The sequence below is a fragment of the Bos grunniens genome, chromosome 16 (assembly GCF_055505025.1).
Source record: "Bos grunniens cultivar Pamir isolate PY7600 chromosome 16, Bosgru_T2T1.0, whole genome shotgun sequence".
In the NCBI taxonomy this organism is placed as follows: Eukaryota; Metazoa; Chordata; class Mammalia; order Artiodactyla; family Bovidae; genus Bos; species Bos grunniens.
The window spans coordinates 26204389-26226787 of record NC_141180.1 but is presented as its reverse complement, the minus strand read 5'-3'; the positions used below and the strand labels follow the sequence as shown (position 1 = coordinate 26226787).

Genomic DNA, 22399 nt, shown 5'->3' with positions numbered 1-22399 from the left:
TTTCTATTTTTTCCTTAATCTGCATATAATCTGAAATTTAACCCTTCCATTGAGATTTTTTATTATAGTTGATTTACAATATTGTGTTAATTTCTGCTGCCCAGCAAAGTGATTCAGTTATATAAATACATACATCCATTTTTACATTTTTTCCATTATGGTTTATCACAGGATATTGAATATAGCTCCTTGTGCTATTATAAGAGAACTCCCATAAGTCTATCAGCTGATTTCTCTCCAATGAGTTTACTATCAATTACTCTATATTGTTCAGAAAACTCTATTTGATTTTTTTTCAAATGGCTAATCTCTTCTGTTTGTAAGGCCCTGTTTCTCTTTTATATTTTTATTCTCTCATTGGTTTATTTACTCAATTGCACATGTTTACTTTAGAAATTTGAATAATTCTGGTATCTGAAGTTCCTGGGAATTAACTCCTGTGATTTGTCTTGCAGGACATGGATTGAGGGTATGTCCTTCCAGACAAATTTAGCAATTTGCTTCTACCAGGTATCAAAGGATTCACTTTTATGGTAATTTATTGGTTTGATTTTTACTAAAGTATGTGGGAAACATAAATTTGAACCCCTAAACCATGTAAGAATAATCCTGTATGTACCATTCATCATGAAACACTTTTTTTCAGTTGGTACTGGACGAAAAAAGTTATTTTCTAGTCCACCTGTTCACTGTTGCTGCCACTGCAGGTATCTGCTTTGTGCACAAAGATCTCAATGTCATCTCTAGGAGACATAAGGCCATGTCTCCTGATCTTGTAAGGCCATCAAAAACTAAGCACATGGGTTACTGAGACCTACAAACCCTTTCTAGTTTACATTTTACCCTTGAGTTTTGGCCCTGGGAATTGCCCCTCTTTTCTTGCAAATTCTTGTAAGTATGCATTGAAAAGAATGCCTGTTGTAGTTTGTCCAGCATTTCTAGATTTTTTTTTTGCATTGGAAAAGGTACCAGATACTCTAGTCCACCATACTGCTAGAAACAGAAGTCTTCATCACACTTTACTGATCAAGGTTAAGTCACCTAAAGACAAAACCAAATTTATCCTCCAAATTATTTCTCTTCTCATATACAAATCACCATATTTCTCCAACTCTGTAAGACAATGGAAAGGCAGACTCCCTTGTCAAAGTTATTATTATCAACCTAATTTACATATTCCTCTCTTATGAAAAACTGTAAATTGTAGAATTAGTCATGTTTTCCTCTTCCCTTGACTACTAAAGAGTACATAATCACAGCCAATGTCAAAAATCTATATCCAACATTTCTCTTCTCAGCCTTCCAGGCAGTCTGGCCATCAGAGGCTTCTTCCTCTAGCCTTCCCTTGCACAGCACCTGGTTTTACAGGCCACTTTTTCTCCCTCCTTGTTTACATATCCCCAGCCTCAGCTTTTTCTCCCTCCCTCATTTTCTCTCTCTCTTTCTCCTGTGCCTCCTCTCTCCCTCCCTCCCTCCAGTCCACTCCAGATTACATCTCTGAGCATCTCTGAGCATGAATATAAAAATTCATCTAGATGTTCAACATATCTAAGGCTTTCCCATTTTTCCATCTTCCTTAGAAAGCAAAAAAAAAAAAAAATCTCCTATACCATCTCAGATCTATATCCTGAGAATTACTTCTCATAAATCTACTACGACCTTGTTCATTCTTGAACTTGAACTGGTAGTTCATCTTTTCCCTTCCCACCACACTAGAAAGCCAAGTTTTATCTCCCTCTCCCTACAATTCTGACAGCTTCTCCTCCTTGTTCTACCTCAGTCTAACCCATTCCATCCTAGTGACCCAGCTGGAATGTCTAAACCAACCCCTAAATAAAGTGAGGATGATTATCAATTACCATATGGCAGAAAGTGAAGAGGAACTAAAAAGCCTCTTGATGAAAGTGAAAGTGGAGAGTGAAAAAGTTGGCTTAAAGCTCAACATTCAGAAAACGAAGATCATGGCATCCAGTCCCACCACTTCATGGGAAATAGATGGGGAAACAGTGGAAACAGTGTCAGACTTTATTTTTCTGGGCTCCAAAATCACTGCAGATGGTGATTGCAGCCATGAAATTAAAAGACGCTTACTCCTTGGAAGGAAAATTATGACCAACCTAGATAGCATATTCAAAAGCAGAGACATTACTTTGCCAACAAAGGTCCGTCTAGTCAAGGCTATGGTTTTTCCTGTGGTCATGTATGGATGTGAGAGTTGGACTATGAAGAAGGCTGAGCACCGAAGAATTGATGCTTTTGAACTGTGGTGTTGGAGAAGACTCTTGAGAGTCCCTTGGACTGCAAGGAGATCCAACCAGACCATTCTGAAGGAGATCAGCCCTGGGATTTCTTTGGAAGGAATGATGCTAAAGCTGAAACTCCAGTACTTTGGCCACCTCATGCGAAGAGTTGACTCATTGGAAAAGACTCTGATGCTGGGAGGGATTGGGGCAAGAGGAGAAGGGGACAACAGAGGACGAGATGGCTGGATGGCATCACTGACTCGATGGACGTGAGTCTGAGTGAACTCCGGGAGTTGGTGATGGACAGGGAGGCCTGGCGTGCTGTGATTCGTGGGGTTGCAAAGAGTCGGACACGACTGAGCGGCTGATCTGATCTGATATAGTAATCAGTGGCCTGATGCTCAGAGATGCCTAACTCTGACATATAGACCATGGGGTTTCCAAGGATAAAATTTAGAGTTTTGAGTGACTCTTATTACAAAGACAGAAAAATATGAATTTTACAAACAAATACTTTATATAAGCCAGAATACTCTAGTATCAAAACCTTTCAATTTCATGACTTTGCTCAAGTGGGCTGCAAGCCATTTACCTGAAAAATACCCCCAAATCTTTGGGGAATGTTGGCCACAAATGCTGAGCTAACATTAATTCCTTATAACCAATAACACCACTCTACAGTATACCAGTCTGAGCAGGTGCTTATGCGAGTCAGGTGATAAGGAATTCTAACCCAATGTCAACTCAGTACCAGAACTTTCAAAGTTTACATAGAGGTTTAATGGGGTTCAGCCACATACACAATTCAGACAGATGGTCTTAAAAAACCTTACATTTTTAAGGCTTCATCTTTGAAATGGCCTTAACTATGGGATGGTGTGGGTAGAACATATTGGGGTGGCCAAAAAGTTTGTTCAGATTTTTCTGTAAAATGTTACAAAAACCTAAACAAGCTTTTTGGTCAACCCAAAATATTCCAAGTACAGGGCAGGAAGTAAGGCGCTTTCAATTGTCGAGGTCTAGCTCTTGGGTCAACCAGCAGCGATGTCCTCCACTTATACAAAGATCTTTATTTTGTTCACTGATGTATCCCAAATACCTAGAACAGAAAGAGGCAAACTCTTTTTTTTTTTTCTTTTATAACTGAGATTTTATTGGTTGTTTTGAGGATCACTACACAGACATTTCAATTTGTACACAATTCTTCACATATGTACCAGAAATCTAAAATATCATGTAGTTGTGATTCTTAACAGTTATTCCAGTGACTTTCCAGCTTAAAATTTGGAGCAAACTTTCCTTAACAGGATATCAAGTACCAATATCTTCAAATATTGATATGTTGTTACATCATAAGTCCCACTGATTCACAATTTAATATCATATACACTACATACCCAAACTGTCAATCGTTCACAGCACATTAACCAAGTTACTAGGAAAACTGGACTACCACGACCAAAGATGTTATAGTATAGTGCACAAAATTCTGACCAGGAGAGCCAAGATCAAAAAGTGGTTTGCTGTAGGAAATAATTCTACCAAAACGATATGGGAAGAGAAGTAATTTAAAGTGTTCAAGACATTAAATGCACAACTGACTCCAAACTGCCATTTAGTATGCTTTTGTGTTACAGGATATAAAAGCTACCCCCCATCTATGGAATGTTAAGCTGACACCCAAGACAATCAAAGCCTCCCGTATCCAATATCCCACTATTTTCTGGTTGTACCAAAAAATAAACAACCAGCAAATGATTTCACCTCTTAAAAAAAAGCATTTACACTTAAAAAATGGGATGAGGTGGGATTCCCTTCTGTAAAGTTTCAGATGGCAGACATCTTGTGGACTATACAACTATTCAACTTGGCCTTCATAATTAGAAACCAGCTACAGATAATACGCAAGCAAACAGGTGTGGCTAGGTCCAATAAAACTTTATTTATGGATATTAAAACCTGAATTGAATATAGTCTTCACCTATCACAGAATATCCTTCATTTTATTTTTTCAACCACTTGAATATGTACAACAACAAAAAATTATTGGTTCACAGGCTGTACAAAAACAGGCAGCAGGCAGGATTTGGCCATGGGTCAGTTTGAAAACCACTGACCTAGAACATTGTAAGAGTGCTAATGGAAGCTTTTATGCCAAAGTACTCAAGGGTACTTGAAAGTGCTACATTATTTTAAGTATATTAGGCATTACTTATACAATCATGTTTATGTTGTTACTGTGTTTTCCAAGTGCAGAGGAAAATTTAACTTACTTTATACACTGTGAACTATGATATATATATTTTTTGATATATTTAAATTAGTGAGACTAGAATAAGGATGTCCTCAATAAAACAGTAGATGGTAAACTCTCTGAACCCTTCCAGGGTTCTGGGTCAGTGGTTTTCAAACTAGCCCAAATTTATCCAGCCTACTGCCTGTTTTTATATGTCCTGTGAGCTGAGTTCTTTTTACATATTTAAGTAGTTGAAAAAATAAAAAGAAGAATATTCTGTGGTATGTGAAGACTATATTAAATTCAAGTTTCAATAGTACATGGTAAACAATTCTGGGTCCAAACATCTCATCTGTCTCAAATTATACCTAACCAAGAAGACCAAGTTCCCAGCCTGAGCCTTGGATTTGATTTTATTACTGTTTAAAAAGCAGGTACTATCTGGAAGTCAAGTGGTTAAGAGTCAGTACTTTCACTGCCTATGGGCCCAGAGTTCAATCCCTGGTTGGGGAACTAAGAGCCCACAAGCCACAGAGCATGGTCAAAGAAAAAATAAAGTTAAAAATAGCAACTAACAGGATTAGGAACTAAGCCAGTTATGATGACCTGTGCATTTCTTATCAACTCATACTGAAAAAAAGAGTTAGTTAATCTCAGTGGCATAGAAAAGGCTGCATGGAGCAAAGATATGCACTATTGGACCTGGAGGATTATGTTAACATATTTTTAACCTGTGGGCCCCATTAAATAGAGAGCTCTGCGAAGGAAGTGGGGCCAGTTCCATTCCCACACTGGCTGGTTAGTTCAGGGATTATAGGCACATTCTGCTTTCCTAAGACTAAAGCAAACATTTCTCAGTCCCAGCCCGGCACACATAAAAGAAACAGGACCTTGGTATATAGTAGGTACTCAGGAAATATTTAAATGAATGGATGAATATATGGATAACTTTGAACTATTAGAGTAAAAAAAAATGCATTCTAGTAAAGAGGCCATTAACGAATATTATTTACTCTGTTCTTGTCTTTTCTGTTACGGGAAACATAAGAAATATAAGCTCCACTGATTGGCCACTTACTCATTCACTAATTTCACAACCATATTACTAAATACATATGTTACAGAAACTCTTCAAGGAGCTGGGCCTACAAAGCTAAGACACCGGAGGGGCGCACACTAACTCCCATGGGTTCTAGGCACTTTTGTCTTCATGGGTCCCTTCCTCCAATAAAACAATATTAAAAGTTTTACCTTGTGTTAATATAAACACAAACGTACTTGGACTGGATTCATTATTATACTCATGTGTGCAATGTGTGCTAAGTCACTTCAGTCCTGTCCAACTCTGTGACCCTATGGACTGTAGCCTATCAGGCTCCTCTGTCCCTGGGATTCTCCAGGCAAGAATACTGGAGTGGGTTGCCATGCCCTTCTCCAGAGCATCTTCCTGACCCAGGGACTGAACCCACATCTCTTATGACTCCTGTACTGGCAGGTGGGTTCTTTAAGACTAGACCCACCTGGGAAGCCCATTATACTCATGGTTATTATTATTTTCATTACTTCTTCTAAATTTAAATGAAATTAAGACTACAACAATGTGGTAGGCCCCCAAAAGTATCATGGGCCCTGGGTATCTGTCCACTGTGCCTTATAAATGGGTCAGCCCCACAACAGTCTCTGTCTTCCTGCCATCTCTCCTGAATAATTCAGTCTAAACATTAATTGAAGGGGCTGAGCAAGATAGGTAGGTGGGATTCCAGAGTGTGGGAGTCCTGCAGGGTAATTTTGGAGAGCTTCCAAGGTGGGGGCGGGGGGCACCTGTGGTGAAGGGGTAAGGAAGGCAGCTGTGTGGAGGGACAGTGACAGCAGTGGGAGGTATTAGGATCTGAGCAGAGTGAGGAGGAAATCTAGTTGTGAGTCAGGGTCACTATAGGGATGGCAGGATAGCTGAGAAGGAGCACAGGAGGAGAGGGACCTCACTGCTCAGTGCAGATTGCTGAAGCCTGAGTGGAGTAGGGCAGATGTCTATGCAAGGGTGCTAGGTGGTGGCAGTGGCCCATTAAGCTAGGTGGTGGCAGTGGCCCATTAAGAAGCCACTGGGGATCAGGAGGGACTCTTGGAAGGCTAGGAGAGCAGAAGAAATCGCCTGGAGTGGGGCCAAGCAGGATGATGAGGACATTAGCACAGTCTGGTGTGGGATGTCATAGCCTAGGCAGGGTGGATCAAAGGAAGTACTGTCAAACTGGGGACAATGTGATAACAGATTTGATAAATACTGATGACAACAGATTCAGTTCAGTTCAGTTGCTTAGTCGTGTCTGACTCTTTGTGACCCCATGAATTGCAGCACGCCAGGCCTTCCTGTCCATCACCATCTCCTGGAGTTCACTCAAACTCACGTCCATCAAGTAGGTGATGCCATCCAGCCATCTCATCCTCTGTCGTCCCCTTCTCCTCCTGCCCCCAATCCCTCCCAGCATCAGGGTATTTTTCAATGAGTCAACTCTTCGCATGAGGTGGCCAAAGTATTGGAGTTTCAGCTTTAGCATCATTCCTTCCAAAGAACACCCAGGACTGATCTCCTTTAGAATGGACTGGTTGGATCTCCTTGCAGTCCAAGGGACTTTCAAGAGTATTCTCCAACACCACAGTTCAAAAGCATCAATTCTTCGGCACTCAGCCTTCTTCACAGTCCAACTCTCACATCCATACATGACTACTGGAAAAACCATAGCCTTGACTAGACGAACCTTTGTTGGCAAAGTAATGTCTCTGCTTTTGAATATGCTATCTAGGTTGGTCATAACTTTCCTTCCAAGGAGTAAGTGCCTTTTAATTTCATGGCTGCAATCACCATCTGCAGTGATTTTGGAGCCCAGAAAAATAAAGTCTGACACTGTTTCCACTGTTTCCCCATCTATTTCCCATGAAGTGGTGGGACCGGATGCCATGATCTTCGTTTTCTGAATGTTGAGCTTTAAGCCAACTTTTTCACTCTCCTCTTTCACTTTCATCAAGAGGCTTTTGAGTTCCTCTTCACTTTCTGCCATAAGGGTGGTGACATCTGCATATCTGAGGTTATTGATATTTTTCCTGGCAATCTTGATTCCAGATTGTGCTTCTTCCAGCCCAGCGCTTCTCATGATATACTCAATAGATTAGAACTCAATAAATAAAATAGGAATCCATGAGGTCACACCAATATAAATGAATGAATCTGTTAACTGATTGATTTATAAGGAAAAGAGAAAGCTTTTCCTCATAGCAGAATACCAACTGATAAATGTAGAATGTAGAATGAATAAGCTAAATAAGAAAATCACTATCTGACAATCAACTTAATAATATTGATTCAGACAAGAATAATCAATGGATGCTAAAACTGACGGGTGAACATTTGATGCAGGATGGAATATTCAAATAGTCTCAAAATACCTCCCACAAAATACTAACTATAAAGGGGGAAAGAATACTTCAACAATAAGGAAGGCTGATCGAAGCAAATGTCACCGTTAATAAAACAAACTGGAATTGTGCACCACCTATTGGAGGCAGTGAAAAGACCATCACTACTGTGATATTCCTGCCAAAAAAAATATTTTTTTTAAAGCCTGACTGAGAAGGCGGTCCTAAGATGGCAGAAGAATAGGATGGGGAGACCACTTTCTCCCCTACAAATTCATCGAAAGAACATTTGAACGCTGAGCAAATTCCACAAAACAACTTCTGAATGCTGGCAGAGGATATCAGGCACCCAGAAAGGCAGCCCATTGTCTTTGAAAGGAGAACAAAGGACTGCGCAGAGCTAGCCGGCTGCAGACCGGCCCATCCCCCGCTGGAGACAGGCAGGTGAGGGCAGCCAGAGCCAGAAGAGGGCACTCACGGCCCCAGAGAGGCATCATCTACCTAACTGCAAGCAGCCTTCATTGTTAACCAAGACTCCGTGTGATTGTGGACAGTCAACATCCACCGGGAGGGTCGCAGCCAGAGATCAGCTCCCCAGAGACACATGGCACACCTGAGAAGGTGCACCCGTTGTACACCCAGAAAACCGAGTGGCTGGGATGGGGGAGGTGATAAGTCACAGCTCCCCAAGCACCTGGTCACCTGAGCTGCTCAGACTGGGGAAGGGCACAAAACGCAGGCTCAATCAAGTCTGCGGCTTTGTGGAGTACCCGAGAACCTGAACAGCTTTGACCTGGGAAGTGCACTCAACCCAGGACTGGCCTCAGACAGTTCCCAGCAGAGCAACCTAGAGCCTGAGCAATATATACTGGGAAAGCACACACTCCGTGAACAGGGGCAAACCCATTGTGACCGAGACACTGGGAGCACAGCCCACAGACGCCAGTGATATTTGTTTGCAGTGTTCCTCCCTCCCCACAGCACAGCTGAACAAGTGAGCCTAAAAAAAGTGACCACCACTGCCCTCTTGTGTCAGGGTGGAGATTAGACACTGAAGAGGCCAGCAAACAGAAACTAAACAGAGGGAACTGCTTTGGAAGTGACAGTTGCAATAGATTAAAACCCTGCAGTTAGCATCGACTACATAGGAATGGGCCTATAGATCTTGAGAAGTGTAAGCCAGATCAACAAACTATCTGAAAATGAACTGACCCCACACTGTCCACAACACCACCAGAGAAAGTCCTAGATATATTTTTACTATTATCATTTTTTTAATTTTTTAAAAAAATTTTAAGTTCTCTATTACTCCTTTAATTTTCATTTTTATAACTTACTATTACTTTGCAAAAAAAACCCCTATTTTTAAAGTAAACTTCATATATATATATATATATATATATTTTATAATTTTTGTGACTTTGTTTTTTTCTTTAATATTGTATTTTTGAGAATCTAACCTCTACTCTAGATTTTTAATCTTTGCTTTTGGGTATTTGTTATCAATTTTGTACCTTTAAGAATCCAATCTTTAGTACCCATTTTTACTTGGGAGCAAGATTACTGGCTGGATTGCTCTCTCCCCCTTTGGACTCACCTTTTTGCCACCAGGTTGCCTCTATCTCCTCCCTCCCTTCTCTTCTCTACCCAACCCTGTGAATCTCTTTGTGTGTTCTGGGCTGTGGAGAACACTTAGGGAACTGATTACTGGCTGGAGCTGTCTCGCTTCTTTTGATTCCCCCTTTTATCCTCCTGGCCACCTCTCTCTCCTTCCTCCCTCTCTCTTCTCTGTATAACTCTGTGAACATCTCTGAGGGGTACAGACTGTGGAGAGCACATAGGAAAGTGATTACTGGCTACATTGCTCTCTTCTTTCAATTCCCCCCTTCTCCTCCTGGTCACCTCTATCTCCCTCCTCCCTCTTCTCTTCTCCTTGTAACTCTGTGTACCTCTCCAGGTGTCCCTCACTGTGGAGAAACTTTACATCATTAACCTAGATGTTTTATCATCTATACATCAGTACTGTATAGATGGAGAAGTCTTGAGGCTACTGTAAGAATACGACTGAAAACCAGAGGCAGGAGGCTTAAGTCCAAATCCTGAGAACACCAGAGAACTCCTGACTTCAGGGAACATTAATTGATAGGAACTCATCAAATGCCTCCATACCTACACTGAAACCAAGCACCACCCAAGGGCCAACAAGCTCCAGAGAAAGACATACCACACAAATTCTCCAGCAACACAAGAACATAACCCTGAACTTCAATATACAGGCTGCCCAAAGTCACAACAAACCCACTGACATCTCAAAACTCATTACTGGACACATCAGTGCACTCCAGAGAGAAGAAATCCAGCTCCACCCACCAGAACACTGACACAAGCTTCCCTAACCAGGAAACCTTGACAAGCTACACATCCAACCCCACCCACAGTGAGGAACCTCCATAATAAAGAGGAACCACAAACTGCCAGAATATGGAAAGGTCACCCAAAACACAGCAATATAAACAAGATGAAAAGGCAGAGAAATACCCAGTAGGTAAAGGAACAGGATAAATGCCCACCAAACCAAACCAAAGAGGAAGAAATAGGGAATCTACCTGATAAAGAATTCTGAAAAATGATAGTTAAAATGACCCAAAATCTTCAAGATGTCTGTAACTTCAACAAAATGGAGTTACAGACAAATAGCCTGGAGACAAAGATCGAGAAGATGCAAGAAAGGTTTAACAAGGACCTAGAAGAAATAAAAAAGAGTCAATATATAATGAATAATGCAATAAATGAGATAAAAAACACTCTGGAGGGAATCAACAGTAGACTAACAGGCAGAAGATAGGATTAGTGAGGTAGAAGACAGAATAGTAGAAATAAATGAAACAGAGAGGAAAAAAGAAAAAAGAATTAAAAGAAATGAGGACACCCTCAGAGACCTCTTGGACAATGTTAAACCCCCCAACATTAGAATCATAGGAATCCCAGAAGAAGAAGACAAAAAGAAAGACCATGAGAAAATACTTGAGGAGATAATAGTTGAAAACTTCCCTAAAATGGGGAAGGAAATAGTCACCCAAGTCCAAGAAACCCAGAGAGTCCCAAACAGGGTAAACACAAGATGAAACACCCTAAGACACATATTAATAAAATTAACAAAGATCAAATACAAAGAACAAATATTAAAAGCATCAAGGGAAAAATAACAAATAACACACAAGGGTATTCCCTCCCATAAGGATAACAGCTGATCTTTCAATAGATTCTCTTCAGGCCAGAACGAAATAGCAAGACATACTTAAAGTGATGAAAGAAAATAACCTATAGCCCAAACTACTGTACCCAGCAAGTATCTCATTCAAATATGAAGGAGAAATCAAAAGCTTTACAGACAAGCAAAAGCTGAGAGAATTCAGCACCACCAAACCAGCTCTCCAACAAATGCTAAAGGATCTTCTCTAGACAGGAAACACAGAAAGGGTGTATAAACTCAAACCCAAAACAATAAAGTAAATGGCAACGGGATCATACTTATCAATAGTTACCTTAAATGTAAATGGTAAATGCCCAACCAAAAGACAAAGACTGGCTGAATAGATACAAAAACAAGACTCCTATATATGTTGTCTACAAGAGACCCACCTCAAAACAAGGGACACATGCAGACTGAAAGTGAAGGGCTGGAAAAAGATATTCCATGCAAACAGAAACCAAAAGATAGCAGGAGTAGCAATACTCATATCAGATAAAATAGACTTTAAAACAAAGGCTGTGAAAAGAGACACTACATAATGGAAAAGGATCAATCCAAGAAGAAGATATAACAATTATAAATATATATGCACCCAACATAGCACCACAATATGTAAGACAAATGCCAGCAAGTATGAAAGGGGAAATTAATAATAACACAATAATAGTGGGAGACTTTAATACCCCACTCACACCTATGGATAGATCAACTAAACAGAAAATTAACAAGGAAACACAAACTTTAAATGATACAATAGACCAGTTAGACCTAATTGATATCTTTAGGACATTTCACCCCAAAACAATGAATTTCACCTTTTTCTCAAGTGCACATGGAACCTTCTTCAGGATAGATCACATCCTAGGCCATAAATCTAGCCTTGGTAAATTCAAAAAAATTGAAATCATTCCAAGCATCTTTTCTGACCACAATGCAGTAAGATTAGATGTCAATTACAGGAGAAAAAGTATTAAAAAGTCCAACATATGGAGGCTGAACAACACACTTCTGAATAACCAACAAATCACAGAAGAAATCAAAAAGGAGATCAAAATATGCATAGAAATGAATGAAAATGAAAACACAACAACCCAAAACCTATGGGACACTGTAAAAGCAGTGCTAATAGGGAAGGTTCATAGCAATACAGGCTTACCTCAAGAAACAAGAAAAATGTCAAATAAATAACCTAACTCTACACCTAAGTTTACTAGAAAAGGAAGAAATGAAGAATCCCAGGGTTAGTAGAAGGAAAGAAATCTTAAAAATTGGGGCAGAAATAAATGCAAAAGAAACAAAAGAGACCATAGCAAAAATCAACAAAGCCAAAAGCTGGTTCTTTGAGAAGTTAAATAAAATTGAAAAACCATTAGCCAGACTCATCAAGAAACAAAGGGAGAACAATCAAATCAACAAAGTTAGAAATGAAAATGGAGAGATCACAACAGACAACACAGAAATACAAAGGATCATAAGAGACTACTATCAGGAACTATATGCCAATAAAATGGACAACTTGGAAGAAACAGACAAATTCTTAGAAAAGTACAACTTTCCAAAACTGAACCAGGAAGAAATGGAAAATCTTAACAGACCCATCACAAGCACGGAAATTGAAACTGTAATCAGAAATCTTCCAGCAAACAAAAGCCCAGGATGAGATGGCTTCACAGCTGAATTCTACCAAAAATTTAGAGAACAGCTAACAGCTATCCTACTCAAACTCTTCCAGAAAATTGCAGAGGAAGGTAAACTTCCAAACTCCACCATCACCCTAATACCAAAACCTGATAAAGATGCCACAAAAAAAGAAAACTACAGTCCAACATCACTGATGAACATAGATGCAAAAATCCTTAAAAAAAAAAAATTCTAGCAAAGAGACTCCAACAACATATTAAAAAGATCATATATCATGACCAAGTGGGCTTTATCCCAGGGGTGCAGGGATTCTTCAATATCCACGTATCAATCAATGTAATACACCACATTAACAAATTGAAGAATAAAAACCATATGATTATCTCAATAGATGCAGAGAAAGCCTTTGACAAAATTCAACATTCATTTATGATAAAACCCCTCCAGAAAGCAGGAATAGAAAGAACATACTTCAACATAATAAAAGCTATATATAACAAACCCACAGCAAACATTATCCTCAATGGTGAAAAATTGAAAGCATTTCCCCTAAAGTCAGGAACAAGACAAGGGTGCCCACTCTCACCACTATTAGTCAACATAGCTTTGGAAGTTTTGGCCACAGCAACCAGAGAAGAAAAAGAAATAAAAGGAATTCAGATTGCAAAAGAAGAAGTAAAACTCTCACTGTTTGCAGATGACATGATTCTCTACATAGAAAACCCTAAAGACTCCACCAGAAAATTACTAGAGCTAATTAATGAATATAGTAAAATTGCAGGATATAAAATCAACACACAGAAATCCCTTGCATTCCTATACACTAACAATGAGAAAACAGAAAGAGAAATTAAGGAAACAATTCCATTCACCATTGCAACGAAAAGAATAAAATACTTAGGAATATATCTACCTAAAGAAACTAAAGACCTATATATAGAAAACTATAAAACACTGATGAAAGAAATCAAAGAGGACACAAATAGATGGAGAAATATACCGTGTTCATGGATCAGAAGAATCAATATAGTGAAAATGAGTATACTACCCAAAGCAATCTATAGATTCAATGCAATCCCTATCAAGCTACCAACGGTATTTTTCACAGAACTAGATCAAATAATTTCACGATTTGTATGGAAATACAAAAAAACCTTGAATAGCCAAAGCAATCTTGAGAAAGAAGAATGGAACTGGAGGAATCAACCTGCCTGACTTCAGGCTATAATACAAAGCCACAGTCATCAAGACAGAATGGTACTGGCACAAAGACAGAAATATAGATCAATAGTTCAAAATAGAAAGCCCAAAGATAAATCCATGCACCTATGGTCACCTTATCTTCGACAAAGGAGGCAAGAATATACAATGGAGAAAAGACAATCGCTTTAACAAGTGGTGCTGGCAAACTGGTCAACGACTTGCAAAACAATGAAACTAGAACACTTTCTAACACCACACACAAAAATAAACTCAAAATGGATTAAAGATCTAAACGTAAGGCCAGAAACTATAAAACTCCTAGAGGAAACCATAGGCAAAACACTCTCCAACATAAATCACAGCAGGATCCTCTATGACGCAGCTCCCAGAATATTGGAAATAAAAGGAAAAATAAACAAATGTGACCTAATTAAAATTAAAAGCTTTTGCACAACAAAGAAAACTATAAGCAAGGTGAAAAGACAGCCTTCAGAATGGGAGAAAATAATAGCAAATGAAGCAACTGACAAATAATTAATCTCCAAAATATAAAAGCATCTCATGCAGCTCAATTCCAGAAAAATAAATGACCCAATAAAAAAATGGGCCAAAGAACTAAACAGACATTTCTCCAAAGAAGACATACAGATGGCTAACAAACACATGGAAAGATGCTTAACATCACTCATTATTAGAGAAATGCAAATCAAAATCACAATGAGGTGCCATTTCATGCCAGTCAGAATGGCTGCTATCCAAAAGTCTACAAGCAATAAATGGTTTAGAGGTTGTGGAGAAAAGGGAACCCTCTTACACTGTTGGTGGGAATGCAAACTTGTACAGCCACTATGGAGAACAGTGTGGAGATTCCTTAAAAAAAACTGGAAATAGAACTGCCATATAACCCAGCAATCCCACTGCTGGGGATACACACCAAGGAAACCAGAATTGAAAGAGACATGTTTACCCCAATGTTCATCGCAGCACTGTTTATAATAGCCAGGACATGGAAGCAACCTAGATGTCCATCAGCAGATGAATGCATAAGAAAGCTGTGGTACATATACACAGCTGGAATAATACTCAGCCATTAAAAAGAATACATTTGAATCAGTTCTAATGAGGTGGATGAAACTGGAGCCTATTATACAGAGTGAAGTAAGCCAGAAAGAAAAACACCAATATAGTATACTAATGCATATATGGAGAAGGCAATGGCACCCCACTCCAGTATTCTTACCTGGAAAATCCCATGGGCAGAGGAGCCTGGCAGGCTGCAGTCCATGGGGTCGCAAAGAGTCGGAGACGACTGAGTGACTTCACTTGCACTTTTCACTTTCACGCATTGGAGAAGGAAATGGCAACCCACTCCAGTGTTCTTGCCTGGAGAATCCCAGGGACGGGGGAGCCTGGTGGGCTGCCATCTATGGGGTCTCACAGAGTCAGACATGACTGAAGCGACTTAGCAGCAGCAGCAGCAGCAGCAGCAGCAACGCATATATATGGAATTTAGAAAGATGGTAACTATAACCCTGTATGTGAGACAGCAAAAGAGACACAGATGTATAGAACAGTCTTTTGGACTCTGTGGGAGACGGCGAGGGTGGGATGGTTTGGGAGAATGGCATTGAAACATGTATATTATCATATGTAAAATGGATCGCCAGTCCAGGTTCAATACATGATACAGGGTGCTCAGGGATGGTGCACTGGGATGACCCAGAGGGATGGGATGGGGAGGGAGGTGGGAGGGGGGTTCAGGATGGGGAACACATGTACACCCATGGTGGATTCATGCCAATGTATGGCAAAACCAATACAATATTGTAAAGTAAAAAATAAATAAATAAAATAAAATTGTTAGCCTGGAAAAAATAAAATAAATAAATAAAATAAAGCGTGACTGAAATCTAATAATGACATCAGACAAATTCAAACTTAGGTACATTCAACAAAAATAACTGCCCTGCAATTTAATAAACTGTGAGAGCTCTGACAGTCGTGGAAAGCTTGAGAAAGTCCCCTATTTGAAGAAAGCTAGACATGACAACTAATTGCAATATACAATCCTGGACTTGTGGGTAAAACTTGAAGGTATCTGCAGATTATATTGCATTGATTATATTGATGTTATTTTCCTGATTTTGATGGCTGTATTATCATTCGGTAGTAGAATGTCCCTGTGAGTGATACGCTAAAATATGGGGTGGGGGCATGGAGTGATAGGGTATTCATGCCAGAAATTTCCTCTTCAGTTGTTCAGGAAACAAGGTTATTATACTATTCTTGAAACTTGAGTTTGAAATTATTTCAAACTAAGAAGACAAAATTAAAACCAAGGACTACAGAATTTGTTACTTAACTATTGTGTATTCCTCAAAAAACATTTGCTTTTATTGATTTATAATATTTTTAAAATCAAGTATTTTTTCTGATATAAAAATATGGCTCCCACATGCAAACTTAATCTACAGTATGAGAAGCTAGGGCACTGGTTACCCTGGTGAGAGAGTAACAGGAAATAGTGACTAGAAAAGAGTGGTGAAAAGTTTCTGCAGTTCAAGTATTGTTTTCTAATCTGGGTGCAAGCTATGTATCCTTTATGTATTTCCTCACCCTGCACACATAAGATTTGTGCTCTTTTCTGTATGCAGGATATACTTCAATAAAATTTAAATGTAAATGAAAAAAGACATAATCTTTAACTTTTAAAAATCCACAATCCACTATATACTCTGCTACTGTTGCTGCTGCTGCTAAGTCGCTTCAGTCGTGTCCGACTCTGTGCAACCCCATAGACAGCAGCCCACTAGGCTTCCCCATCCCTGGGATTCTCCAGGCAAGAAAACTGGAGTGGATCGCCATTTCCTTCTCCAATGCATGAAAGTGAAAAGTGAAAGTGAAGTCACTCAGTCGTGTCCAACTCTTCGCAACCCCATGGACTGCAGCCCACCAGGCTCCTCCGCCCATGGGATTTTCCAGGCAACAGTACTGGAGTGGGGTGCCATCGCCTTCTCCGCTATATACTCTAGATGATGCCAATTTCTCAGAGTTGCATATCTAACACTCACAAATCAACAGTGAACCATAAAACTAACCTAAGAAGCTCTAAATTGGTGAGTAAACAAAAATTCAAGAGAGAAAGTTACTGGGGGCCCTAGTAGTCAAAAAATACACTCAACTAGCTGTTCATGACATCTTCTCATACAAAAGTGGAAGATGGAAATCAAGATCCAATTTCACTACTCCTTGTTACTGCTTTCCTCCAACAATGCGAGGCAGCATTCAAAATGTTTATGGTAAAGGGACTTGGTCAATGGGGAGACCTCCATATCTTTAATAGTTACAAGCCTATCCGAGTGAGCCCACGTGGTGCTTACACCTAAACAATGATGTCGGTAGGACTCCGAAGGATGTGAATAAAAATAAAGGCAGGAGCCCATCTACTCCTCCTGCATGATGGATGTAGCAGGGATAAACTTCCAACACACACTCCCATCTAAGTGTAGCAGCCCTTTCCTCCTCACTGAGGGTGAGGCGTTTCCCCCTAGAAATTCCAACTCCCTCAATCAGGAAAATAGCACAACTGTGCCAGCATGTGGACCCTGCTACCTGGATCAGGGCTTTTACTCCGCATGATGGTTCTGCCTCCTCAGTACTTGTCAGATTTCAACCTTGGGACTGGGATTGCAGGCGATTCAGCTTTCTAACATGGTTGTGCCAGTGCTGCTGATCAGCAGCCTCCTCTGGTCAGCCAGGTGATGGGAGACCAGCCCTCATTTATTTCATCAATCTGCTTCCCCTTTGTGGGGAAGGGTTCAACTGGTAAAACTTTAAGTGCACTGAGGAATCCATGGAGCTTCTCTACGATTATGCAAATACTCAAAACATATAATAATGAAGCCATCAAGAAGGGTGAGAGTAGATAGTGTCTCCTCCCACTGCTGTAAAAATACTCCAACCTTGGTTGGTCAAATCTGCAGATGCAGAATCCACAGCCTCAGACAGCCAACTACAAGTGGTGTGAGCATCCAAGTATGAAATGCCCTGTGGATACAAAGGGATGACTCAACTTTGCCCTTCTTGGCTATAGGAATCCCATTGTTCTGCATTAGACTTCAGCTCTGGAACCTGTAGGTTATGTGATTTAGGACAAAATACTTAACATCTTTGTACCTCTTTCCTCATCTATAAATCAAAATAATAATGTGTACTTTGTTCTGTGCATATTAAGTAAAACTTAGTCTGAGCACTCTTATATAACTAAGCAATGTTAATAGATAGTTAGGGCATAAAAAGAAGCCACAATCATGGAGAGAAAAGGTGAAACAGATATACAAGCAAAATAATAATGAAGACAAATAAAAATCACAGTGAATATTAATATGACTTACTGAGTGGCCAACCCTGTACTTCAGCTTCACATGCTGACACTTCACGTCATCTCACTCACTCTGTAACACCACTGTGAGGCAGGCGTTATTGTTATCACTCACTTAGACAGAAAAACTAAGCCCAAGAGGCTATTTGTGTGCAAGGAAATTCAATTTTTAAGTGGTAAAACAGAGCCAGGATTGAAACCCAGATCTGTCAGATCCCAAACTCCAAAAATAGCAAAATGAGATTCTGAATCATTTGTTTATCATAATCACCTGGAAGGCTTGTTAAAATCATAAACTCCTAGGCCCAAGCCAAGACCCACAAGTGTGATTCTTACACCTGCCACCAGTCCAGCCTGCCACCAGTCCACCCAACTGAATTTAGGAACCACTGCCTTCCTCTAATAATGTGGGGGAACATTCAAAAGATGTTTGTTGTGAAGGGATGTGGTCAGTATAAAGACCCTAATGATGCTTTAACAGTTATGAGCACCTCTAAGTGAGGCCTTGTACATGTTGGTTCTTACACTAATTTAGGGAAACTTGGACGCAGGAGCAGAGAAGGTAAGAAGAGGCCTCCTGGAGTCACCAGTTCACCATATCGCTGGCCTCCAGTTCATCCACAAATTCAAAGGCATCCAAATGTCCATTACTTCCTCCCTGCTTCCCGCCTGGTCCTCCTTGGAACTGAGCCTTGGCTGAGGACTTGCCTGAAGCCGAGTGATCCTGCTTTAAATCCCAGATTCCTAGAGCTGAAGGATGAAGCCCATTGTCCTGGAGGAAAACTCAAGGGGCTACTACCCCACTAAGAGACACTTCCCCAGTTGGGAATAGTCCTTGAGATGTTTTTTTCCTTTGTGAAGGTCTCTAATGCTTCTTTCTTTGACAGGAAGGACTTGGGGGAAGTCCCTATGACTTCCCCCTGCTGACACTGGTCTGCTGTGGCCCTTTGACTCATGTGGGCTTCCTAAAGCCTCCGCTACTGCAGACCAGAGAGGATCTCAGTTTCCATTTGCTTGCCGCTGCTGCTGCTGCTAAGTCGCTTCAGTCATGTCCAACTCTGTGCAACCCCATAGATGGCAGCCCACCAGGCTCCCCTGTCCCTGGGATTCTCCAGGCAAGAACACTGGAGTGGCTTGCCATTTCCTTCTCCAATGCATGAAAGTGAAAAGTGAAAGTGAAGTTGCTCAGTTGTGCCTGACTCTTAGCGACCCCATGGACTGCAGCCTACCAGGCTCCTCAGTCCATGGGATTTCCCAGGCAAGAGTACTGGAGTGGGTTGCCATTGCCTTCTCTGTCCATTTGTTTGGGGAGGGCTTAATCCAGGAGACCTCAGTTTCAGCTATAGCTCTGGTTTAATGGTGGTTCTGCCCTAGCTATCATGATAAATTATTTATCATTCTTCACCTGGGTTCTCTAATCTGTAAGAAAGTGTTTTTATGGAATTTCAAAAATCCTTCAGAATATAAGCCCCACCCAATGAGTGTCCCATTGTTGAATACCCATTCAGTAAATACTGTATCAAAGAAGAGTTAAATGAATCTTTTTAGACATCAATTGCCCTGCCACATTCTCTTGCTCACTTGTTGATTTCAGCCACAACCACAGTGGACAGTTCCTACCCTCTCCCACCTCAATACTGGCCCTGTAAGTCTTTCTGCCTCCATTTCTGACTCAGCCTCACCTCCACACAACCTCAAATTCAACAGAAAGAAGGAACCATTTATCTCTACGTCCCTCAAAAGTTGGACCATAAAGAAGGCTGAGTGCTAAAAATTTGATGCTTTCGAATTGTGGTGCTGGAGAAGACTCTTGAGAGTCTCTTAGGCTGCAAGAGATCAAAACCAGTGATCAAATCAACCCTGAATATTCATTAGAAGGACTGATGCCGAAGCTGAAGTTCCTATACTTAGGCCACTTGATGCTAAGAGTCGACTCATTGGAAAACACCCTGATGATGGGAAAGACTGAAGGCAAGAGGACAAGGGGGTGACAGAGGATGAGATGGTTGGCCAATATCACAGACTCAATGGACATGAGCTTGAGCAAATTCTGGGAGATAGTGAAGGACAGGGAAGCCTGGCATGCTGTAGTCCATGGGGTTGCAAAGAGTCAGACTTAGCAACTAAACAACAATCCTCAAATGTTGCTAATTCATGATTCCAGAGTGAGCAAGCATTAACCATAGAAAAGATCAATGAATTGAACTTATGTTTCTAAAAAGACATCATTAAGAAGTTAAAACGTTAATCATGGGCTAGGTGAATGTATTTGCAATATATGCATCAAGCAAATACTTGTATCTGGACTCATATCCAAAATATATAATTGCTGGAAATCAATCATAAATAAAAGACCAACAACTCATTGTCTTTTAGATATGGGCAAAAGCTTAAACAGCCAATTGACAAAACAGGATATCCAAAAGCCAATGAGTATATGAAAGTGTTCATCATTATTCAGTTCAGTTCAGTAACTCAGTCGTGTCCGACTCTTTGTGACCCCATGAATTGCAGCACGCCAGGCCTTCCTGTCCATCACCAACTCCTGGAGTTCACTCAAACTCTCGTCCATCGAGTTGGTGATGCCATCCAGCCATCTCATCCTCTGTCGTCCCCTTGTCCTCCTGCCCCCAATCCCTCCCAGCATCAGAGTCTTTTCCAATGAGTCAACTCTTCGCATGAGGTGGCCAAAGGACTGGAGTTTCAGCTTTAGCATCAGTCCTTCCAAAGAACACCCAGGGCTGATCTCCTTTAGGATGGACTGGTTGGATCTCCTTGCAGTCCAAGGGACTCTCAAGAGTCTTCTCCAACACCACAGTTCAAAAGCATCAATTCTTCAGCGCTCAGCCTTCTTCACAGTCCAACCTCACATCCATACATGACCACTGGAAAAACCATAGCCTTGACTAGACAGACCTTTGTTGGCAAAGTAATGTCTCTGCTTTTCAATATGCTATCTAGGTTGGTCATAACTTTCCTTCCAAGGAGTAAGCCTCTTTTAATTTCATGGCTGCAATCACCATCTGCAGTGATTTTGGAGCCCAGAAAAATAAAGTCAGCCATTGTTTCCCCATCTATTTCCCATGAAGTGATGGGACCAGATGCCATGATCTTAGTTTTCTGAATGTTGAGCTTTAAGCCAACTTTTTCACTCTCCACTTTCACTTTCATCAAGAGATTCTTTAGTTCTTCTTCACTTTCTGCCACTTTCTGGGTGGTGTCATCTGCATATCTGAGGTTATTGATATTTCTCCCAGCAATCTTGATTCCACCTTGTGCTTCATCCAGCCCAGCATTTCTCATGATGTACTCTGCATATAAGTTAAATAAGCAGGGTGACAATATACAGCCTTTTCCTATTTGGAACCAGTCTGTTGTTCCATGTTCAGTTCTAACTGTTGCTTCCTGACCTGCATACAGGTTTCTCAAGAGGCAGGTCAGGTGGTCTGGTATTCCCATCTCTTTCAGAATTTTCCACAGTTTATTGTGATCCATATAGTCAAAGGCTTTGGCATAGTCAATAAAGCAGAAGTAGATATTTTTCTGGAACTCTCTTGCTTTTCATTATTAGTCATCATGAAAATACAAATTAAAACTGCAATGGATAACATGATACCCATTCAAAAGGGCTACAATTTATAAGGCTGAAAATAATAAGTATAGGTAAGTATGTAGAGCAACTACAAATCGCATATGCTCTGGTAAATGTATAAGTTGGTACAATCACTTTGGAAAACTATTTGGTAATATCTACTAAAGATATGCATTTTTTCTACGACCCAGAAATTCTACTCTTGATACATACTCAAAGAAATGAATGCTTATATCCACTAAGATATATACAGTAAAGTACAGAAAAACATCATTTATAGAGCCAAACCAGAAACAACCCAAATGTCCACCAGTGGTAGAATGGATAAATGAACTGAGGTATGATTCACCTAATGGAATACCACACAGGTGTGAAAAAGAATGAACAAATATTCTGTAAAAAAAAAAAAAAGGAAAAACAAGGATGAATTTCACAGATGTAA

The 22399-nt window shown here is 40.3% G+C and overlaps 1 protein-coding gene across 7 annotated transcripts in view; it reads right to left on the bottom strand.

Annotated features, from left to right (window-relative positions):
- Positions 1-22399, bottom strand: part of AADACL3 (arylacetamide deacetylase like 3) — a 155403-nt gene that overhangs the window by 50280 nt on the left and 82724 nt on the right. For 2 of the 7 annotated variants that reach the window (XM_086343747.1, XM_086343743.1), the window contains one exon: positions 15225-15516. The exons of the other annotated variants lie outside the window; for them this stretch is intronic. The gene's annotated coding sequence lies outside the window, so the exon portion shown is untranslated. The remainder of the gene's footprint in view (positions 1-15224; positions 15517-22399) is intronic. 7 annotated transcript variants of the gene reach the window in all.